This window comes from Anolis carolinensis, chromosome X (assembly GCF_035594765.1).
Source record: "Anolis carolinensis isolate JA03-04 chromosome X, rAnoCar3.1.pri, whole genome shotgun sequence".
Taxonomy (NCBI): Eukaryota; Metazoa; Chordata; class Lepidosauria; order Squamata; family Dactyloidae; genus Anolis; species Anolis carolinensis.
In genome coordinates this window covers 4,021,303-4,041,081 of record NC_085847.1, presented here as the reverse complement: position 1 = coordinate 4,041,081, position 19,779 = coordinate 4,021,303, and the positions used below count along the sequence as shown (strand labels likewise).

Here is a 19,779-nt window from a genome sequence, read left to right as displayed (position 1 = left end):
ACCTCTGAGGATGCCTGCCATAGATGTGGGTGAAACATCAGGAGAGAATGCTTCTAGGACATGGCCAGACAGCCCGGAAAACTCACAGTAACCCAATGTCTTCCAGGTTTTCTGTTAGGTAGCCTGAATTTCCTTGCTTTGGGAATTAACCTTTTGCTTTGAGACAAAGGAGGCGATTTTTTTTCCTGTCTGGGAAATGGGATTATATAAAATCATTGTTACAGTTTCACGAACATCAGTAAAAATACTGAGGTAGGAAATGACCAGATGCCTGTACCAGTTGGATTTTGTCCTTGTCTTTTAAAATTGGATCTTTAATTTCATTCTATTTTACTCATTGGGAGAAAAGTGGAGTGTGAATTCTGTGAAAGAATGAATGTACTCTGATTGGAAGATAAATCCTATTTTGTGCAAACATTCTGAAGCCAAGACGGAACGGGACGACTGGGAATCAACTCAATGTTTTACACACATTTTTGGTACTAATCCTTTGTTAACCTTCTTGATGGCTGGCATGACAAGTCTTGCAGTTTTTATCTTCTTGGACAGTCGAGTCATTTTGTCTTGTTTTGTCTTGTGGCGGTTCATTGTCGTTATTTTTTTTACATTTCTATCTATTTTAAGCCGTAAGCTCTTGTCAGACTTATCAAAGAAACCAAATACAGCTGGTGAAAAGCATGATTGAATTACTGCAAAATACCTGGAGCAGGTAGTCTGAAAAGTGCTGAAGGTAGGCTTTGCTTTATATGAGAGCTGGTTGATGCTTAAAGTGATGCATTCATCTTGCCTTAATGTCTATGGTCCCAAGAGACTGGAGCCTTTGTCTTGTACATCATGAAAGGACCTCTGATGCTGATTACCTGACCTCTTTTTCATTTGTAAGCGGATAGTGACCATCCTTCTATTCAATCAAATCTTTCAGGTGTTTAGTGGAATACATATTTAATCTTCTGAAGGTCAACAGCCACAACATTTAGTTCTGCCCAATCTCATCCAAATGACACGAAGCTTTAAAACGTGTATGGGAATTAAAGGATGCCTTTTTCATTGTCAAGATTGACTTTCAGGATGATTTTCCCCACCCCCTGCCCCACATTCGTCTTGGGATATGCACAGCACTGTGGCTCGCAATCATTTTTATTTCACTCTGAAGTATATATTGTGTTGTATTGTTTCCTGCATTTTAAAATCAAAGTAACCTCATATGAAGTCCTCTTTTGCTTCAAATCTTGCCAGTACAGGGCCTCCCTAAGTCTTCTCATGCGGTGTCAAAGGTGATGTACATCATGCTATAGACCAGGCCTGCACAAGCAGTTGTTTGGGATTCCAACTCCCAGAAGCTCTAGCCATCTTGTCCAATAGTCAGGAATTCTGGGAGCTGAAGTCCAAAACACCTGGAGGGCTGCGGGTTGTATAGGCTTGGTATAAATCATGGTATAGGTCAGAGGTGAGAAGGGATGCTAAGGGATCGTTGGTTGTCTCAGTTAGATCTGAGTCAAGAACAATGTTTTGCTTTCCCACATAGACGTTTAATCCTTTGTTAAATAAAAATGTACAGCTGCCCTACACCACATTTTCACCCCAAACAAGCTTTTGAAAAGGAAATTAGAAATGGAATTGGGTATTTATGGTTTTGGTGCCAGTGGTGAACTTCTTTGGGTATTGATGGTGGTGTGGGGAAGGAGATTGCCCTCTGGACTTGTGGAACCTCCCTTCCTTATTTTTAAAAGAATCCAAAACAAGTATTCTTCCAATGAGTTACTGCCCTGAATCAGGTCAGGTTAGCCAGTGATGAAAAACACCTCAGAGTAGGCAGCATGGATGACTATTAGTCTGGTCACTTTTTTTGACAACTCTTCCAACATTCTTGTAGCCAACGTGGTTGGTGGCCATGCTGGCTAGGAAATATTGAAATGTTGGTCCAAAGAAAGCAATAACTTGTTCTGACCTCATGGAAGGCATATTCTACTGTTGCCCAGCCCTGCTCTGCTTGAGATTTAATAATATGTTCAATCTTGGTCACTAATGTGCTTCCTTCTTTGTAATCGTATTGTTTGCAGTAAGAATGCAGGGCCCTCTTGCTGGAGCCCAGTGTTTTTGTGTCGGTCTTACAAGGAATCAATCTTCTGCACTCGATAGGAGGCCAGAAATAGAAATAGCATGGAGCGCTTGAACAGCTGTGGGCTTATTTTTCTTCTGCAAAAATGTAGTTTCTTTTAACAGGGACATTTCTTTGGTTGTGAATAATGAAGGCTTGGCTAGCAGGGGTTTTTTTATCTTCCATTTTTTTGTGCAACATCACTGGAGGTAAATTTAATATAAAAGGAATGCAAGCTGTGTATGAACACACCTGTAATGTTCAAAAACATAGCTATGTTAGTCTGAAATATCACTATGCAGACAGATCTTGGTGAAAGAAGTTGGAAGGATGAGCTTTCATAGACTTAAGTCTACTTCTCCAGATGCACCTGTTAAGTGTTTGGACTCAACTGAGACTTTTATTTAGTTTCTGTATTTTTAAACATCTATAATAATTGGCTGTTCTTCATTTAGCAGCAGTTTCCAATAGTTCAAGAAGAAAACATTTTGTCCTTACAGTTATCCTTCCACAATTATGGGTGTTAGGAACTCAGGGGGGGCATAAAAGTGGAAAAGCTACAAATAAAAAAACACTGTATTTGTATTTGAGTAAACACATTTCTAGGAATCCCTAGGTCCCCCAGTGCAACTCTATGGCCAACTTCTGGCAGACGTTGACCATAGAGTCACACAGAAAGACCTAGAGAATAGACACAATGTGAGTATTTGGAGGAGAGAAAGTGTGTGTGAGAGAGCTTATCTTTGCCACTCTCTGGCTTTGCTTCAGCCACCACTGATGTGTGGCCCTTTACAAAGGATCACTGAGAAAATGTGGCCCTCAACAGAAGGAAGGTTGCCTTCCTTTGCTCCATATCAGCACAAAAGCAAAGTGTCTTCTTGCAGAAAGCTTCCAGTGTGAGACACAGGCACCGCAATGGTGCCTTGGAATTCCTCGCTGCTCATCACATGCCCCCCTTTCCATTAGTGCCTGACAATGTAATGTAAGCTTATGATTCTTCGTCTGATACTCCCATTTCCTTTATGAACGCAAATGAATGAAAGGAGACAGACAGAATTGGAAGAATTCAATTACAGTGGCTTTTTTATTGTCTCTCTGTTTATAAAACACGACAAAAAAGGATGGTGTTAGTGTTTTCTTTATTCCGGAGCTGAGGTTTAAAACACTTTCTGCCATCCTTTCTTAAATTGCACCCCGGGGAATGTCAGAAGGGGGAGGGATGTTGCAAAAGCATCCCTTCCTTGGAATCAGTTTCTCCCAGTAAACTCAGTATTCCCCAAGCAGGAGTGGAGGGTTTGGATGCCAAAGCAAACTGTTTGAGGCAGTAGGGGGTTCATTGTCCTCCGCACAGCTTGTTTCTTTCTCCCACTCAAGAGCAATTCTTGCCGCTTCCCTGCTTTGAAATCCCACTGGGTGCTAACTCAGCAGAGCTCTGACGCTTGGATATGAAAACCTTCAGGTGTGGTGGGAACTGAATATCTAAGCCAAGCAGAAAATGAGAATTTGTGTATGAAAGTGCTGGTTTTTAGTTCATGTGACTGTTATCTTATATCAGCCTTCCATCCAATCATTTACATTGCAAGTTGGCACAAACGTTGAGAAAGGCTTTGTACTTTGAATGTTAAGGTAACCTTCACTCTAGATGTGTAGGACTGCCACTCCTTTCATCTCCAGCCAGCAAGATTGCTTCAAAAACATATGGGGTACAAAACCATTCTTATGCCAAGTTGTGCCATATCCTGCACATGAATTGTGAGCTCTGCCTGGTGTCAGAAGCATGTCAGGATCCCATGGACGATGCTATTTGCCCCACTAGTTACTTCCTTCCAGCTGCATCTGTGCTTCATCTCAAGAGCTCAACCTTAAAGGATTGGAATAATAATAATAATAATAATAATAATAATAATAATAATAATAATAATAATACTTTATTTATATTCCACCCTGCTTCCCGTGGAAACTCAGAGTGGATTACAGTATATATAAACAGATACAGGCAAACATTCAATGCCTTTGTCACAATACAATGAGACACATATACACAGATAAAGGTAAAGGCTTCTCCTTTCATTTCTGGCTCTGGAGGCGGTGCTCATCTCTGGCTCTGGGGGCGGGAAACTCTTCTCCATTTCCAAGCCGAGGAGCCTGCATTGTCACCTCCTGGTTGCGTGACCAGTATGACTGCTTGGAGTGTCTTACGCCTTTCCTGCCGAAGCGGTTCCTATTTATCTACTCACATTTGCATGTTTTTGAACTGCTAGGTTTGCAGGAGCTAAGGCTGACAGTGGGAGCTCACCCCATCCCACAGATTCGAACTGCCACCCTTCAGGTCAGCAATTCAGCAGCACAACCCATTGCGCTACTGTGGAGGAAATCCCCAAGGCTGTCCAATCCAACCCCATCCTGTCAGGCAGGAACAAACCACCCAAGCCCTCCCAACAATAGCCTCTGTTTCAGAGAAGGAGACTCCACCACACTCCCAGGCAGCAGTGTATTCCAATATGGTTTAAATACAGTTAGCCGATATGACTAATCAGGTAGCTACAAAATTTGGACAGCAGACTAGTGGAGCCTTCATGCCTGATTGATGATAAAGGTAATCAAATGGCTTAATTCCCCCTCCTGCCAGCATCCTCTCTCGAAACAGATTACAGAGCAGAGATTACTTGCTTTGTGTAACAGATTTGTCTTGGTGAGTTCAGCATATCAGAAAAACAAAACAGAACAGAAACGAGGTCAACATGCATATATTTGCCGAGTAAGAAACCATTGTTTCAGATACCAAAAGCGTATGCTCCCTTGTTGGGCAGAAGATATGATGGACAGTGTGCCATGGGGAGAAATGGGGTGTGTGTTGTGCTTATAGAGCATCTTAAGGTGGGTGGCCTTTAGATTTGTACAATTAAGACCAATAAAATAACAAATTTATCTCCAGGCTATACTCAGAGCGTTTGTGCCCTTTCTCCCTGTGCCTTCTGTAATCACTTAGGGCTTTCCATCTGCTGCATGATAGAAGTGTTTGCTAGTCAACTTTAGTCATGTACTTATGAATATTTATACTGCTTACATGTGAAGGTTTTGAAGTGGCATATAGCAATCATCAAACCTACAATATAAAACAGTCGAGGAAAATTAAGAGATGGGATTTAAATCACTCCAAAAAAGGTTGTTGAGACTGAACTGCACCAGGAAGGCTTGTAAAAATATGTGTTTAAAAATAGAAAAGTTGGAACGAGGCTTCTCTCAGAAGGGAAAGTATTCCCCATCATGGGTACCAGCCAATACACAATGTATGTGCATAGCGAATAGCAGGAAAGGACTCCCTCCACCCTTCATTCTTTCCTTCCTAGTTTTTAATATTGGAATGATTCCTGTGGGACTAGATATGCTGGGGAATGTGTAGGAATGTGAATTTGCAGTGGAGCCTACAAATGTGTGTGTGCCACTTGTAGATGAAGTGTGACTGTGGAAGAACTTTAGCCCTGAGGCAATTTCTGCAGTGAACAAAAACTAGAATTTTGCTTTTCTTGCAGAAGCAACATCTGGATCAAAATTTGAAAAGCATGGGAGCTCCACACACGTATGTGTGTGTATAGATGCCTGTGCATATTAAATGTGAGATGAGTATCCCTGCAATGCTCAGGGCATTTTTTTCTTGTTTCTCAAAAGACGTATGAAATCAGTTGGCAGCTGAATGCTGCATTATAGAGTGTTTCTGTTTAAGGAGCTGTTTGTCCGGTGTTCTGATGTTCAGTGGGGTGAGCTCCCACTGTCAGCCCTAGCTCCTGCATTTAGCCACACCCACTAAATATGCTGTCTTACAAGGTGCTCTTTTCTCTCCCTATTGTTTTTAAAAGCCAGTATGGCATAGTAGTTTGAGCACTGGATGAGGATCCTGGGAAACCCAGGGGATGACCTTGGGAAAATCACACTCTCTCAGCCATATCAGAAAACAGTGGTGGCTGGCTTCCCATGAATAAATCTTTCCAGGAGAGCCCTTATTATATGGGTTTGCTTCCTACTCACATATTGGAGTTTTGAAATGTAGACATGTCTTGAAGATAGCTCTGAATGGCAAATTACCTTAACCTGACACCTCTGTGATTGAGCTGACCTACGGGAGCTTATAGATCAAAACAATTGATATTTTGGCTGTGTAAAGTTCAAATACATCTGCGCTCTTGGCTCCAATGAGCCACTTCTTGGCTGCAGGATTCTGCATGAGTGGCAAATAACAGATTTGCAGTGTAACTGCCAGGGCTGAATAATCCCAACAGTTTGGCAAAGTCAAACTGTTGGGCTTTTCGCCGAGAGAGAGAGTTGCAAAGAAAATATTAAACTAATGAGTATCATATAGTGTTTCTCAAATTGTGCTCCTCCAGATGTTTTGGATTTCAGCTGCCACAATTCCTAACAGCTGGTAAACTAGCTGAGATTTCTGGGAGCTGAAGTCCAAAACATCTGGAGGAGCACAGTTTGAGCAACGCTGGTATAGTAAAAAGAAGCTTTCCAAGGTCACAGGTGTTTAGTCAGATGGGCAGATGCAATATCATGGGGATAACAAATTAGTAAGGAAAAAGAACATCCTATAACTCTTTTTATAGAGAGATGGGGCATAAGAGTGTGATAAGGTCCACAATATTGCAAATTGTAAGTTTCTTAATGTGAGTAAAATTAAAGCAACGCCAACGGTTACATGTTCAGATCTGGGCTGTGGGATCTATATACATTTAATTCCTTTCTATCTTTTAATAATAATAATAATAATAATAATAATAATAAGAAGAAGAAGAAGAAGAAGAAGAAGAAGAAGTAGTAGTAGTAGTGTCCTAGACACTTGGGAAGTGTTTGACTTGTGAGTTTGTGATACGAAATCCAGCATATGTTTGCTGTGTCATACAATAATAATAATAATAATAATAATAATAATAATAATAATAATAATAATAATAATTTATATTCCGCTCTATATCCCCAAGGGGACTCACCGCAGATCTCAAATACATATATGGCAAGCATTCAATGTCATTATACAATTGACAAAGACAGACAGTTCATAAACAGAGGCAAGGCTTTCTTCTTTTCACCTCTGACATCCTGCTGTGTTCAACTCGGCCATGGGGAGGTGCTGTTGTTTCATTTTCCATGCCGAGGAGCATGTCGTCCATGGACACCTTTCCTGGTCGGCATGTTTTTCAGGGTGCCTTTTACCTCCCCTCCAAAGCGGTAACTATTTATTTACTTACAATGTTGTTTTCAAACTGCTAGGTGAGCAGTAGCTGGACTGTTGACAGGAGCTCACCCCAACCCAGGCTTGAACTGCCAACCTTCTGGTCGGCAGGATCTTCTATAGCTGGCGGTTTAACCACTGTGCTAGCTCACCCCACTACTGCACTGTTTCTCCATGGATGCTGAAGTTCCTCTGACACAAGAGAGAGCTGTAGAACATCTGAAAGTCTGCATAAGTTAATTGTGAATAAACAGCTCTTCGGGTATTTGCATCCAGTGTTACTTAGCGTTTAAATCTCCAGGCACTGGGATAAAAACAAATTAATATTCTAGTGCTGTATGTGATGTGTGCCATCGGGGTGTGACTTGTGCCTTCTCCCACTTGGTTGCCCTTTACATGTATTGGATTACAATTACCATCACCCATGAACAAAGATACAATACAGCAACCAACCAGGGAGTTTATCACTGTGGATAGAGATATAACATTTCCATATAATTTGAAAAGCCATGGGGGAGAAACCAAGAAAAAATGGAAATTTCAGGGAGAGTAGTAATATATGCCGTATTTATTTTCTTATGAAACCTGCACTTATTTTACTGCTTTGACAATATAACATGCACCATTTATGGCTCAATCCATAAAACTGTACTATCTGACGTGTTTATGAAATTTACAGATAGAATGAAGGAGAATGTGTCAGGCGGTTGAAGCCCTTGCTCGGAGGACATGAAACCTAGGCGTCCGCAGCTTGGCATGCACCCTAATGGGTGTGCATTGCAGGGTTATGTGATTTTTAAAATGCATTAATTAATTTTCATTCATATAAATCTTTCACTATGTTTGAATCCCACTCAAGGTGATTGGAAGTCATAGCCACTGTGACTAGTAACTGATTTATGAATTTGCCTCTTATTTGGAAGTGTCCAAGCTGAAAGCAATCACATCTTATGATAGCAAGTGCCATACTTTGACAATGTCCTATGTGCGGAAGGCTTGATTTGTATTGAATCCTGCATCATTCAGCTTCCTTGACTGGCCTTGGTTTGTGCGTACATTGTCTGGAGAGTTTTTGCAACAGGGGCACATCTATACTGCAAAGTTAATGCAGTTTGATACCACTTGAGATCTTGGGAGTTGTAGTTTTACAAGGTCTTTAGCTGTCTCTGCCAAAGAGTGTGGGTGCCTCACCAAACGACAACTCCCAGGATTCTGTAGCATTGAGCCATGCAGTTAAAGTGGGGTCAAACTGCATTAATTCTACAGTGTAGAATCACCCCAAATGTTGTGACTTTTCCTCCTAGGGCAACTCCTATAGCCCCCATCACTTCAGTTACCTCTTTTCCAGCAAGATCCTTTTGGATAATTTGCCAGGACTGTCCAGAATATTATAGCTCTTTAAGACATTGTTTTAATTAGCTTTTAACAAATGTATTTATCTGTTTTTGTCGGCTGCTCCTTTCTTCCGGATTCCTGGAGGTCTAAGAAGTGATAAATCGTTAGATTGATCAGACAGTCAGCAGGGGGGAAGCTCACCTTCTGCCTCTAAATGCTGAAAAATTGGAATCTGCATTTATGTGATTTGCGTTGTGTTTTATCCATTCTATTTTATTTCTCTTTTTTCTGCTGATAAATGAACTATGTGTGTGTGTGTGTGATAAACAAATATCTTAATTACTAAAAAATAAACAATAGTGCACATATGTGTAAGCCCATTATGGCATCAATCGTTTTATTGTTTATTCCTTTTCTGCATTTTTTACTGTTCTGCCAGAAATGTTGAAACCATCCTGCTGACGTTTACTGAGTAGCCTGGTAGAGTGTCTTTTCAGGCTCTAATCAATAAAGCTATATAGGTTTTGCATTATGCAGTGTTTTTCCATCTTTACCTGCTTCTCTTTCCTGTTACGCTTGTCTGAACAGTTGCATGAAAAGCTGCAGAGTTTTTCAGATTGTCAAGAAGCGCCTGGGGTGATATACAGAATTAGATGATGGAAAAGATCCCCTTGACGTGACGAGAGAGATGAACCCTATGGAACGACTCCAATGTTTCATTTAAACTATTGGAAGCAGAGACAGTCACTTAATATCTCCTGTGTCCTTGCTTTCTGTGGTGGAGATGTTGCTATTTCTAAATGCATACAGAGTTCTCTAGTTTTTTTTTTTTAACTCATCCTGTCTCTGGGCTTTGGTTATAAATCTTCTACTACTTCTTTGCCTTAGTTATGAATGTTTTCTTCTACTCAGTGCTGTCGTTTCACACTGAAAAGACACCAGCTTAGCCTCTAAAGCAGGCAGGGTGGGGTGTTAATACCCTGATTAGTGCTTGGATGGTAGACTGCCATTGAATCCTAGGTGCTGTAGGCTCTATTTCAGAAGAAGGAACTGGAAAAACCACCTCTGAGTATTCAAAAGATAGGGCTGATGGTCAGATCGCCTGCAGCTCGCAGTTTAATCCGCTGTGCTACCATGAGTTATAGTTGGCCCTCTGTCTGTATCCTTGGATTCTCCTTCCATGGATCCAACGGCCCTTTGAAGGCAACTATAAGACTGGAGTGGCCCTTGATGGAAATGCGTTGGACATCCCTGACCTAGAGAATTCCTATTTTGTTGGATACGGGTAGGTGAAACCGTGGGTTTTAATCCTGTGAATATGCGGAGGTCATACTGTGTAAAAGCCCACCAAATGCTGCTGAGAGGACAATTGCCTAGAACTGGCAGACTTAAAGGTCACCTGTAAACAATTGGTCACAACTGGCACAAACACAACTTCTTTTGAAAGAAACAATAAAGGGCTTCATTTGAAATGTGTTCCTCCTGCATTAACTGGGCACCGCAAGGCTATTGACATTTTGGCATGTTTCATTAGGTTACTAGCTTGACAGGTACGCTGATATTAATAACTAATTCTTAATTGCACATTATAGTGAATTGCTGAAGTGGGAGGTAATTGCGTTCAACTGTGCCAATATTGAAAGTAGTGTGGGTAGGTAGCTTTAGTAAAACACCAGGGATGGAAAGCTACTGTGTGCTGATGGCCCACAGCCTGAGAAGAGTTTTTCGTTGTTAACACTCTTTCCATCCTGATATACCTTGGTACTGTCTTCTTTTCATTGAGTTGGGCTCCCTCAGGGATGTAAATATTGGCCTATCTCATTCTCATGTGCAAGGCAATAGTCTCTGTTCTATAACACTGGTAAGAAAATGCCCTAAGTATTGTTATCCAAAATGTTTGGAACCAGAAATGTTCTGTATTTCAGATTTTTGGAATTTCAGAATACTTGTATATATCTAAGGAGAGATCTTGGAGATAATTCAATCCTAAACAGGACATTCGTGTATGTTTCATATATTCTGCATCTTGAAAAGAAGGTTCTCTTACATAGGGCTGGCAATCTCCATGATTCAAGGATGGTCAGTCAAGTAAGGTTGGATCTATACTACCATATTATCCGGAATATCAAAGCAGACAATCCAGATTATCTGCTTTGAACTGAATTATATTAGTCTACACTGCCATATAACCCACTTCAAAGCAGATAATCTGGATTTTATATGGAAGTGTAGATAGGGCCTAAGTAGCTGCTTGGAAGTTTAGATCCCTTTGCATGGGACTTTTTGGCCCAAGAAATCAAGCCCATATTCTTTAAACAGAGGATTAGCGAGTGACGCAATGTTTTATTCATTATGTTGTTTTGAGGGGCACTTTTCCAAGTACATTGTGGGCGTTTGGAATTGGTTTTTTCCCCTCTTTCTTTTTAAACACCTGTGTTTCCTTGGCTTTATTACCTTCCAAGGTACATATACAGAGCTGCAAGTACCAATGTGCTTCCTATGTTGGCTGGTTTCCAAAACACATTAATTTTACTTGGTTGCTGGCAAAATGTGTGTCATCAGTAAAGTTCTCCTGAGTGTATAATAAGAGATTCAACTGTTCTTGCATGGTGTCAGCATCATAGAGCAAATACTGGCTTGTAGGCAATGTGGCTTATATCTGACATACTGAGGAGTAGCATAATACAAATACTAGAGAATCTTAGAGCTAGGAGGAAACCCAGGGGTGCATAAATCTAAGGACTGAAGCATCTCTTAGTGGTTGCTTATCAAATCTTTGTTTAAAAATCCCCATGGAAAGTCCATCACCCTCTAGAGTCTGTTCACTGTCCTAATTTTTAGTCAGAATCTCATTTATTGTCATTTGTATCCATGTGGTGAAAGAAGAGAGGGCTGCTTGCTTCTTTTATGCTTACCATGGTTCTTTGATGAGGTGTTGCTAGACATAAACAGAAACTTGGTAGAGGTCGCATGAAATATACTAGCTTCCAGATCATCAAGACCGCTAGTTGGGGGAGTCTGATAGTTGTGCGTCGGCAATGAAACTTTTTCAAGCTCTAATCCAATCTTTTGTTGGTGAAAGTAGGGCCAGGTTTTTAACATCTTCTTTTGTTTATAAAATTCCTGCATGGTTCCCTCTAATAAGACATTCAACACCGCATACAGAGCCACCAAGAAGTGATATCAACATACGGCACATTTCTCCTCAAATATCAGTTTCTTGGCATTTGTTGACTATGAATCAATCATACCTTTGAGTGGAGCCAAAGAACAAGAACGAAACATTTTTGCTTGGTACCCAAAGGACAGCAACCTAAACAGGCGGAGACCACTTCCCCAATAGGCAATGCAGAAAGGTAGCAATTTCCATGTTCCCCAAAAGATCCCAGTGAGGAGCCGTTAGAGAATATCAAGTGCCAGTTGAAGGTGGAAAAGTGAACTGGCCAGCTTGAGCACTCTTTGTTGACCTTGGGTCTCCAAATACTGTTAAACTACAACCCCCATCACCTGCTGACCTTTATATATGATGGGAGTTGGAGTCTAAAGATATCTGGGAACCCACTTTTGGGGAAAGGTGACTGTAGAGGAAAGGATGGTGTGACTGACTGGGACTTTGAACAGCGGCCCTCTTTTGACGGAGTGAAGATTCTTGCTTCAACATCCTGTCCAAGTCCCACTTATGGCTGAAGGATCTCCAACCAATTTAGTTGGATTTAACCTCAAGCACCCCATTTCTCCCTGTTGCATACTTGGAATGTCTTAAATTGTGAGCAGGTTCAAAATGACATGTCCCCCCTGGAAGGGCTATGGGGATGCCTCCCGTGGGGGTTTTCCCATTTCAAAACTCCCTCCCTACTTCTTCTTTTAGTGGAAGCAGACATGACCTGTTCTTGTTTGTGCCATAGTTCTTTCTTTTTCTTTTCCTGGTCCTAGTTATTAAAACCGTGTTCTGTTCCTCCAGTTAACAAGCTCTCTGTGTCTTCCTTCTTTACCCCCGGCACTTCTGATTTTGTATGGATGGTTTCTACATGCTGATTTATTTGTTTATACACAGGGAAGGAAATCTAATTTCCAGAGTGAATCAGATTATGTGATTTTATTCATTTCTCTTGGTTTGAGACTCACACAAGTACATATATAAATTAGAATAGATACTTTATGTGTGCGTGATGAAATGGCTGAGTTGCACGATATTCCGAAAATGGGACATCTATATTCTCTTGCAGTCCTAAAAATGCTAATGAATTTTAGAATTGTAGCACAGCAAATTGAAAACACTGTGTGTGTTTGTGTTTATATGTACACACACACATAGATGGCAAAACTAATCCAAAATTATGCACTGCATAACTATTCAGCCATAACTGAAAAATGTAGGCAATTGATTGATGTTTGTACATCTTTCAGCTTGGGCATATGGCATGCTGAGTCAAAGATTAGCCAAGCCAGGATGTCTGGGCCAGTGTTTTCACAAAATTTTATTTAAAAATCTAAGAGAATTCCGTTTTTCCCCGTAGGTAGTATTTACAAGAAGCCATGATAGCTAATGCCAGTTGGAACCCATGCAATGACACAATATACACATTGCAATTGCCGCCTCACCCTCACCCTTGGCCTTGAATTTTCCTTTGCATTTTGAATGCTCAGCTTTCTGGTGCCAGATTTTAGCTGTAGATGTTTTCTTTGAAAAGGCAGGCAAAGATTCTTCCTTGTTGCAAATGAAAAAAATGGTTGCTTCATCTCAGCAAGGTAAAAAATTATAACTTGTTCATGTGGGGGAGATGGCTAGAAATCTGTATTCCATTGCTCCTTTTCCCATCCATTGGCCAGCGTGATTTATTGTTTCATTGCTGTGTATACCCATGACAACATTTATATACTGTCTTTCTGCCAGTGTGATTTGTAAAAAGTTGAGAACCTAAGAAGAACCATTCTGGTTCAGACTGAAGTCTTATCCATGTGGAACATACTGCTTTAAGAGACCAAGATTTTTACTGAAAGATTTTTCACTGAGTTGTGTCTGCACACTGCCTTAGATCCCATGTTGGGAGAAAAGCGAGAGATACACCAAAACAAAGGTAGAACTGTAAACAGTAGGGCTCAAATGCTACAAGTCAGCCTGTGCGGAATCTTCTGACTACAACTATTGAACATGGTTGCCTCTCTGGCATTTGTCATCCAGTGTGAAGTGGTCATTAATGTTATCTTTTAAAAACGCTTTGAGATACAAAGCCCTTCTAGACCAATCTTGCGCTGGCCGGAGGCCCATCAGTCAATTCACACCTGGGCCAAGAGCAGGCATGTCTTCTAATGCCAATTGGCATCCTGCTAATGCGCTAAGCTTGACAACTCAAGGGAATAATTAACTGCCAGAGTTCTTTGTCAGGCTCCTCTTTCCAATCCATGCAGGTTGCTGTCAAAAAGCCAATTGCTAAAAGGCGGTGTGCGTGTTTTTTGGGGGGGTTGCTCTTTACACTGCTGCTTGGGGGAACACCATAGAATCATCAGGTGAGGCAAATGCACGTCCTGTATGATGACAGTGACTTGTTTTGTTTATGGAGCAAATATTTGACCTAAATCGATAGCCAACTGGAAACCTTACATTGAGATTCATATTTAAACCTACCCCTAACGGTGGGCCAAGAGTCTTTTGTGGGTGTTAGGAACTTAAAATCCTGTATTATAGGCAGAGGCAACCAAGCACTCTCCAAATCTCTTGGGCTATAAATCACACTATCCTTGAACTTAACTGAGGCTTATAGGACTTGCAACCCAAAACCAACTGGAGGGTATAAGTAGAAGGCATGTATACAAAATATCCAGTTTTAGTGGTACTGTGTGATTGAATACTAGTTGCTGGGGTCAAAGACTGGGAGAGCACTATTTCCTTCAAGTGACAGGTACTTGATAGGCTTGATAGGCTGCTGTGGATAATGAATGTGAGTTGGATTGAATGCTTGTCTGGCTCACCATTGCTTTGAAATTCTCAGTTCATACAAGAAAAGAATGGGATCATTTCAGATGTTGCTGGAGCCTATTTAAAGCAACCATCTAGTTTCATTCTGTCTGTGTATACAAGCACTCCAGAGGTTAAATTAAACCTTGTGGCTGGAGAAAAATGGTAACCTCTTCGAATTACTTGTTTGTGTAGCACTTGGGTAGCCCACTTGCCAGATGCTGATCATGCCAGATCCTCAAATATGCTTCTGTTCATTTTATAATTTGGCTTGGGAGAAACTGTGAGGCAGATTGCAGTGGGGAGGCCTCTTGTAATCACTAAAACAAAATGCCTCTTCTTGTTGTCAGCAAAGAAGGAAAGTAACCCTGCAAAGAGATTACTTCCAACATGTGAGGTGTGGGCAGTTGCCAATGGCTGCACAAGTTACTCTTTGGTATCTCCTTCTGTGCCTGGTGATGGGGCCAGGAAACAGTACCACCTCCTTTTCTCACACACACTTGTTGTTGTTTGCCTTCAAGTTGGGACCATGGTAGCGCAGCAAGTTAAACCACTAAGCTGCATAACTTGCTGACCGGAAGGTTCGAATCCACAGGAGGGGGTGAGCTCCTTTTGTTAGCCCCAGCTTTTGCCAACCTAGCAGTTTGAAAACATGCACCAACTTTGGGGGAGCTGAGAAGGAAAAGGAGGGGGCCTGAGGCCAGGAATTGTGGGGGTTGAAGTTCAAAACATTTGGAAGGCCAAAGTTTGCCCATGCCTGGTGTAGACCCATATCATGCGGTTTAGTGCAGTTAAACTACATTGTATTACTTACTCTTACAAAACTCAACATTGAATGGACACTCTTATTACTGATCTTATTAAAGGTCACATTTCTCTTTTCTGTGTTCCTGTTCTCCACTCTGTAAAGAGGCATAGCTTCATTTTGATGTGATGCTTGCTTGCTTTCTTTCTTTCTTTTCTTCCTCCTTTCTTTCTTTTTTGTTATGACTTTTCTGCTACAGAAAATATTATTGATGGCCTTACCAAATGAATCCCTATTGTGTAAACAAGCTCCGCTCTTGGATGGCAATATAACTTCTCTTCCTGCATGTAGCTTGTGGAAAATCCAATTAAAATGGGGAAGATGAATATTCATCTCTCCCACCGCCCCACCCCACCCCTCATCTCAGAACATTGTGCTGAGCTTGAATAAGCCTTGCTGATATTTCAAGTTTGCCTGGTCAAGTTTATGAGCTTTCTTGTGTCCCATGGTAAAAAGTTGGCCCTTTTGAATAGAAGTGACAACTTGGGATTGTAATGGAAATAGGGCACATTCTGTATCCTGTGAATTAATGAAGTACATTTATTCCTTTTCAAAAAAATATGAAGACTTTTCATATTGAAATCTTAAAAAAAAAAAATCCTGGCAGAACAGACTGCTTAGAGCAGTAGGGCTGTTACTGTGGGTTCATTCAACTTAAATTATGCAAACTTGACAGCTTGAATTATATTGATTTGGGGTGCGGGTGCACGTGGGTTTTGTAGCAGCCCTTTTGAGCATTCAAGTTCACAGCTGAAATCCTTGGTGTTTGGAATAAGGATAGGGTTTCACACAACAACAACAACAACAACAACAACAACAACAACAATCCTTTGTTTAAGCAGACTCGTTCTGGCATATCCTTGGTTGATGGACCCTTAGCACCCAAACTGAGCCTCCAAGGGCTTTCTTCACAGATTCCTAATCCCAGGGCTTTGAAATGCATCATCCTCTGCCTTGGTGTATCTGTGTAATAGCTGCCTGTGACTGCAAATATTCTCAAGGGGATATTTGTTATGGAGCAATGATTCAGGGCTTTTTGTATATATATATATATTGACACTGTTGCTGTTTTTAGCTCCAGCTCTGCATTGGCACCTCCTTTATTTGCCAGTTCCTCCTTGGCATGACTGCATTTGTTGACAGAGTGAAAATGCGGGTCCCTTTGGGTTTGTTTGCTTTCCAGCTCTTTTTTCATCTTCTTAATGCCATGGCCTGCCTTTCTGCGTGCTGAATGTTTTGTGTGCTTAGAGAAGGAAGGCCCTCTTGCATGTAGTGGGAGTTATCCACAGTCAAATCTTTGTCAAATAACGGAGAACATAAAAGAGAATGAAGAAAACAGTCGTTCTGGATCAGAATTGGCATCGGGGCAGGAAACTGATCAGTAAAGCAGAGCCGGTCCAAGAGATTTGGCTGCCTGGGGGAAAGAAGAGCATGAATCCTCACTTCCATTTTGTTTATTTATCTGATGCATTGAAATTTTCTTCAGAGGAAATTGCCAACTTTAGAGACAAGCTTTGAGGCACAGGCACCATACTGTTTGCACCACTGCCCACTTGCCTATCATCAGCATAGCTGCCTTGGTTCTTGCTGCTTCGTGGTACCACCATGATTATGGTGGCTTCATGTAACTTCAGTTAAAAATCTGGAGAATTTTATGTAAACACTCCATCTAACAGATTTGTGTAATGTCTGAAACAGTCACTAGGTGGCATTCAGAAACTTTTTACTGTTGCCAATTTTTTTGTAACCCCAACATTGAGTTAAGGGGACCCCATTTGGGGTTCAGATCCACAGTTTAGGAAGCAATGTTTAATAGAAGACCTGTGGCCATAACACTGTGCCAGTTTGGATTGGTGGTTTTTCTTACTATGGCCAAAAGCCTGCGGAAATCCTACAAAACCTGGTAAGAGGGAACATTCACTGCTCAGTAAACTGGCTCAGACAACAACTTGACTCCTTTAGGTGAATCTGGGGCTGCCTTTGTTTGTCCCCTTTGCAAATGAAGATTCCTTGCGATGCATGACCAACCTGAGTCATTTCTATTGACCAGAGGGCTCCAGTCAACAAAATTGGAGTTCTGAAGAAAGTGCTTTTACTACACAAGATGGTTCTAGCAAGAATGTAAATGGTAATGGTATTGACATTAGTGCACGTTTCACTTAAAACCTTATTTGCCCAACATGCTGTGGAGCAGGGAACCTAGGAAACGCTCCTGCGCTACAACTTCATTCCCTGGTCCCCCAGCGCCTACTGCTTATCTGCATATGGTACAGAGTATCCCGTGGCTTTGATCTTTCAATTAGTAATTAAAGATTCTGTTTTTGTTTTGGTGCTCAGAAGAAACTGGCAGCTTGACAGATGGACAGAATTCGGTAACTAATGACCTTCTCAACTTGGCAATCTGCTCAGACATCCCTGCCCGCAACTCTGCATCTCTCTCTCTCTCTCTCAACAGTACATTCTCTTCACTGCCTGCATGTAATATGGTGGTTTAGTCAATACCAAATGAGAGCAAATGTTTTCAGGGGTAATTATTTCCATAATTCAGACATATTGCACATAGTCAATCATTCATAGGGTTTTGTCACAGTGCAGAGGGCCTCTGTGTAGAGTTGGCATTTGCTCTTGTTTTGGCGATGGAACTGCAGCCAATTTTATTTAAAAAATGATAGATGGGTGATACATACTTGTAGGGAAAGGGGATAGTACATCTTGCAACCATAACCCAAAGTGGAATCCTTTATATGGAATTGTTCTGACTAGGAGGTCATGGGGATCCTTGATGGAATGAATCCACAAGGGCCATTCCCTGGCTCCATCCACCATTACCTAAATATTTCCTAAAGGAAGTAATAATAATAATAATAATAATAATAATAATAATAATAATAATAATACACTTTGTTGTTGTATGTCTTTCGGGCTGTGTGGCCATGTTCCAGAAGTATTCTCTCCTGACGTTTCGCCCACATCTATGGCAGGCATCCTCAGAGGTTGTGAGGTATGGATAAACTAAGTAAGGAAAGGAAAGAATATATATCTGTGTGGAGTCCAAGGTGTGGCAAAAGTTCTTTGTCACTGGGAGCCAGCATTAATGTTTCAGTTAATCACCCTAATTAGCATTGGAAATGTTTTGTCCCTTGCCTGGGGGCATCCTTTGTTTAGTCAAGCCCTCATTGTGTTGGTTCCCATCTACTGTTTTGATTTTGGAGTTTTGTAATACTGGTAGCTAGATTTTGTTCATTTTCATGGTTTCTTCCTTTCTGTTGAAGTTGTCCACATGCTTGTGGATTTCAATGGCTTCTCTGTGTAGTCTGACATGATAGTTGGTCCAGCATTTTTGTGTTCTCAAATAGTATCCTGTGTCCAGGCTGGTTCATCAAATGCTCTGCTATGGCTGATTTCTCTGGTTGAATTAGTCTGCAGTGCCTTTCATGTTCTTTGACTCTTGTTTGGGTGCTGCGTTTGGTGGTCCCTATGTATACTTGTCCACAGCTGCATGGTATCCGGTAGACTCCTGCAGAAGAGAGAGGATCCCTCTTGTCCTTCGCTGACCGTAGCATTTGTTGGATTTTCTTTGTGGGTCTGTAGATAGTTTGTAGGTTGTGCTTCTTCATCAATTTGCCTATGCGGTCAGTAGTTCCCTTGATGTATGGTAAGAACATCTTTCCTCTGGGTGGATCTTTGTCTTGACTCTCATGGCTTGTTCTTGGCCTTGCAGCTCTTCTGATGTCTGTGGTGGAGTATCCATTGGCCTGTAGAGCCCAGTTTAGGTGGTTGACAAGCCTTCGACATCACAATAATACACTTTATTTATATTCCACCCTTTTCAGAGCAGATTTACATACATAGGCAATCATTCAATGCCTTTACAATCACATGAGACACACAAACACAAGCAAAGGCAAGGCTTCTCCTTTCATTTCCGGCATCTGAAGGTGCTTTCTTAAGCCAATATGCTGCACAAGTTTTCTTGAAGACAGTGCCAAAGATAACATACTATTCCAAGTCATATTTAGTCTCTTGGATGTCTATGGGATCCATTGTAAGTAGTATGAAGGCATATTTCCTTCCTACTGCAGTCTCTCAAGGCCTGAGCCCTTCTCTGGCAGGTTAGAAAATTCTTGGGAGGTTCTCTAGGGAAGCAGCCAACATGTCCTACACTGCCCTGTATATCACATTGGATGTAAGCCTCTGTCTCCATTTCTTTCCCCATGCCATCAGTTTGCTGAATGTCTGTATGTATGTGTTACTGGGCTGGTAAGGATTTCTAAACGTAGGGCTCATATAAGTATGATTCTTTCCCATAGGTTTGCACAGGTGGCTTTCTCTCCGATGTACCTGGAGGACGCAGC

At 41.3% G+C, this 19,779-nt stretch overlaps 1 protein-coding gene across 13 annotated transcripts in view; it reads left to right on the top strand.

The window, feature by feature from the left end:
- arvcf (ARVCF delta catenin family member) overlaps window positions 1–19,779 on the top strand; it is a 315,018-nt gene that overhangs the window by 77,802 nt on the left and 217,437 nt on the right. The gene's annotated exons all lie outside the window — the stretch shown is intronic.